We start from the raw sequence: 4,936 nt of genomic DNA, 5'->3' as shown, positions 1-4,936 counted from the left end.
GGTGATGAGAGGGAGAAATGGGGAGGGATTGAAAAGAGTAGCGGGTGATGAGAAGCATAAGCGTGTGGTGATGACGGGTGAAGATAAGTGATGAAGGGTGATGAGATGAAAGGAGTAGCGGGTGATGAGAAACATAAGCGAGTGGTGATGACGGGTGATGATAGGTGATGAAGTGTGATAATTAGTGATGATAGGTGATGAAGGGTGATGAGAGATGAAAAGAGTAGCGGGTGATGAAAGGCATTAGCGAGTGGTGATGAGAGGGGGAAATCGGGGAGGGGGGTTATGGAAAAGAGTGGCGGGTGATGAGAGGCAAGTGGTGATGGGTGATGAAATGGGTGATGAAATGGGTGGTGATGGGTGATGAAATGGGTGGTGATGAGGAGTGATAACAGGCTTGGGTAGTGGCGGTAGTGGTGATTATGGGTGATGATGGATGCATGTGGGTGGTGAGAGATGGAAAATGATGACAGGCAGGTGATGAACATAAGAGTGTGGTGACGAATACTTACGGATACAAACGGATAATGATGACAAAGACTAATAGGTGATGACATATTTTTTTTGGCGATGGTAGATGAATGATGATGAGTTTTAATAAAAAGAAAGATGAGTCCATGATATCTCTCGCTGATAAAAAAAATCACGATGGTGCTGAAATGACAGTGAAATGAGGATAATGATGATACAGTGACACTCCACATCAACAAACGATGAGTAAAAAACGATTAATGATGAGGCCGTGATGACGGAGACCCATCATCACCAATCATCTATGGTCATCACCCTCAAAGAGCGGAAAACATCGATGTTTTTATGGCTCATTTTCTCCCTAAATCACCATAGCAGAGTGACCAAGGGTATGGTGCAGAGTGCGTGTTCCTTCTCCGGTTCGGCGACCACGCTCCCATTGCGACATATGGTGGCGGGTAATGCCTGTGTGTGTGTGTGTGGGGGGGGGGGGTCTGTGTGTGTGTGGGGGGGGGGTCTGTGTGCGTGTGTGTGTGTGCGTTTGTGTGTGTGTGTGTGTGTGTGTGTGTGTGTGTGTGTGCGTGTGTGTGTGTGTGTGTGTCTGTGTGTCTGTGTGTGTGTCAGTGTGTGTGTTGGTCTGTGTGGGTGTAAATATCTATACATGTGTATATTTGTGTGTCTGAGTGTGTTTTTGTGTGCGTAAATGTCTATACATGTGGTTGTCTGAGCGTTTTTTTTGTGTGTGTGCGTAAATATCTATACGTGTGTGTCTGTGTGTCTGACTCCGTGTGTTTAGGTGTGTATGTAAACAAAACACTATACAAATAAACACAAAAATATACACATCCGAACATAACCCCCTCCCCCCTTACAGACACCCCCCCCCCCTCCTCACACAAACGAATATGCCTCCATCTTTTCCAATTTGTAAAAAAAGGGGAACCCCCTCTACCTCACCCCCGCCCACGCCTATCCCACGCCCACGCCTAGCGCCCACCCCCGCCCACGCCTAGCCCCCACCCCCGCCCATGCCTAGCCCCCACCCCCGCCCACGCCTAGCCTCCACCCCCGCCCACGCCTAGCCCCCGCCCACGCCTAGCCCCCGCCCACGCCCACCACTAGCCCCCGCCCCCGCCCACGCCTAGCCCCCACCCCCGCCCACGCCTAGCCCCCGCCCCTGCCCACGCCTAGCCCCCACCCACGCCCCCGCCTAGCCCCCGCCCCCGCCCACGCCTTGCCCCCGCCCCCACGCCCACGCCTAGCCCCCGCCCACGCCCCCGCCCTTCCCTCAGAATCCATGACGATAATAACGATAGCCGTAACGAGGCAGGCCATCCGGCGGAGCAAGAATTCAACATTCCTTGTTTCAAAAAGTTTCTCTTAAAGAAAACAGCTTTGGCTTTTACGACGTCGATTTATTCCTCGGATATAACCTTCTGCTTCTCCTCCTCCTCTCCCCTCCTCTCCCCTCCTCTCCTCTCCTTCCTCTCCTCTCCCTCCTCTTCCTTTCTCCCTCCTCTCCATCCTCCTCTCCCCTCCCCCCTCGCTGCTCCTTTTGGTAACCCCCTCCTTCATGTTTCTCTCTCTCTTTTTTTTTTTCTCTCTCTCTTTGATCTCTTCCTTTTTCTCCTGTTTCCTTTTCCTCTTCTGGGTCTTCCCTCTCTTTCTTTCTCTCTCTCTCTTTTATCCCCTCTCCTCTACCCCTCCCTTCCTTGCTCCTTTCTCCCCTCCCTTCCTTGCTCTTTTACCTTCCACCCTTCCTCCCCCTCCTCCCTTCCCCCTTCCCCCGCCCCTTCCTTGCTCATTTTCCCTCTCCCCTCATCCCACCCCATACCCCTATCATCCCCTTTCCCCTAATTCAGACCCTTCCCTCTCCCCTTCCTCTCCTCCGACCCTCTCCCCGCCTCCAACCCCCACCCCCACCCCCGCCCCTTCCCCCACCCCCACCCCCAGCTCCTCATCTCCTCCAGGAGCTAAGAGGAGCGGCCATACAGTCCTCCGAATATAACGTCCCGCCCGCCGGAAGGAACTTATGCCTCTCCTGCAGACGACCGCCGCTTCCGATGGTGACGTCATCCATCAGCAGCCAATCAGGAGGCGGAAGCGCGGCGCCGGCATGTTCAAAGGCTCCACTTGACCATGCGAGAATAACGGCCAACTCAGTAATGGTTTGATCCACTACATCCATCCTCGCTCGCTCTCTGCAGGACGCGGCGGCGGTGCGGGTTGGAGGAGGAGGAGGAGGAGGAGGTAGAGAGAGAGGAGGAGGTGGTGGAGGTAGAGAAAGAGGAGGAGGTGGTGGAGGTAGAGAGAGAGGAGGAGGTGGTGGAGGTAGAGAAAGAGGAGGAGGTGGTGGAGGTAGAGAGAGAGGAGGAGGTGGTGGAGGTAGAGAAAGAGGAGGAGGTGGTGGAGGTGGTGGAGATAGAGAAAGAGGAGGAGTTGGAGGAGGAGGAGGAGAAGGAGGTGGAGGTGGTGGAGGTAGAGAAAGAGGAGGAAGAGAAGGAGGTGGAGGGGTGGAGGAGGAGGTGGAGCGGGGGGATGAGGAAGAGGGGGAAGTGGAAGGGAGAGAAGGAGGTAGAGAAAGAGGAGGAGGTGGTGGAGGTAGAGAAAGAGGAGGAGTTGGATTAGGAGGAGAAGGAGGTGGAGGGGTGGAGGAGGAGGGGGAGAAGGAAGAGGGGGAAGTGGAAGGGAGAGGTGGAGGAGGGAGAGAAGGAGGATTTGGAGGTGGAGGGGTGGAGGAAGAGGGGGAGAGAGAGAAGGAGGAGGTAGAGAAAGAGGGGGAGTAAGAGGAGGAATGAAGAAAAGGAGGAGTAGGAGGAGGGGGGAAGAGGGGAAGGGGGTGGAGTGGAGCGGTATAAGGAGGAAGAAAAAAAGATGGTGGTAAGGAGTTGTAGGTGGACGAGGAAGGAGAGGAGGAAAAGAAGGCGGTGGAGAGGGCGGTGCAAGTACAAGAGAAGAAGGAGATGTAGTTTGAGGAGGAAAAGGAAGTGGAAAGGAAGACGGAGGAGGAACTGCGCGTATATGCTGAAATGGAGGAGGAGGAGGAGGAGATAAAGGAGGAGAAGGAGGAGGAGGACCACGACGAGGTGGTACGGGAGGAGCTGCCCTCCGCCGGGCGTCGAGAGTGAGGTCGTGCTGGTGGGCGGACGCGCGCTTATGGTCATGGGTGTCTGTGTCTGTCTGTCTATCTATCTGTCTATACCTACACACACACACACACACACACACACACACACACACACACACACACACACACACACACACACACACACACACACACACACAAACACACATATATATATATATATATATATATATATATATATATATATATATATATATATATATATATATATATATATGTATATATATATATACATATATACATACACATATATACATATCTTTTGTTTCGAATTCCAATATGAATCTTATGATAGCCCTGAACGAATACTTTTATGTCTTCGCTGTTTCCTTTTCAATTACGGTAAGAGTGCCAGGTGACCGAGACCGCAGGTGGAAAATCTAAGGTCAGGCGCTTCAATTAAATAAACGCAAGGGGGAAAAAAAGTAAAACAAAAATACACACACGAAAAAAAAAATAGTATGAAGAGAGAAAGGAGGAAGGGAAGGTTAGAGAGAGTTAGGGTGAGAGAGGGGGAGTGTGTGAGAGGGAAAGAGAGAGGAATATGAGAGTAAAAGAGAAAGGAATATGAGAGGAAAAGAGAGAGGAATATGAGAGATAAGTAAAGGAAGAGTGAATGAGAGAGAAAGAGAGATGAGGAGTGATTGGGAGAGAGGGTGAAAGTAAGCTAGAGAGAGAGAGAGAGGAGGGGGGTATTAAGGTAATATAGAATTATAGAAATAGAATAATAGAAGAAAGAGTGAAATGAATGAAAGAATGATATTATGATATTAGAGAGAAAGAATGAACAAAGGAAGAGGGGTGTAGACATATACAAAAAATAGGCAGTTATTAAATAGCAGATAACAAGCCAAAATATAAGAAAGAAGAGAGAAAATAAGAAAAAAAAAACATACACACACAAAAAATCATAAACCCGAAAAAAAACAGAGACAGACAGAGAGAAAGAAAGAAAAAAAAGAAAAAGAAAATAAAATCGGAAAATAACAGCTGTTTTTGCAACGAGAGACATCAGCTGACAAACCGTTAGATTTTGGCCCAACGAATAACCCCAAAAATTTAGGTGAATGGGAGTAAGAAGAGAGGAGGAATCAAAGAGACGGGAAGAGGGGAGGAAGAAGGAAGAAGAGAAGAAGAAGAAGGAAGGAGGAAGGGAGGGGAGGGGGTAGTCTGCAATAAAAAGGGGAGAGACGGGGGGGGTTAAAGGGGCGATATGCGTTGACCTTTCTTCTTAGAGAAAGGGCACAGGGCATAAAGATGGTGAAAAGAAGAGACTCATAAGGTGCGGAAGGAGGGAAGGAGGAGAAAAAGTGAGAGGAT

Source organism: Penaeus vannamei, chromosome 30 (genome assembly GCF_042767895.1).
Source record: "Penaeus vannamei isolate JL-2024 chromosome 30, ASM4276789v1, whole genome shotgun sequence".
Lineage (NCBI taxonomy): Eukaryota > Metazoa > Arthropoda > Malacostraca > Decapoda > Penaeidae > Penaeus > Penaeus vannamei.
This window is presented reverse-complemented; position numbering follows the sequence as displayed.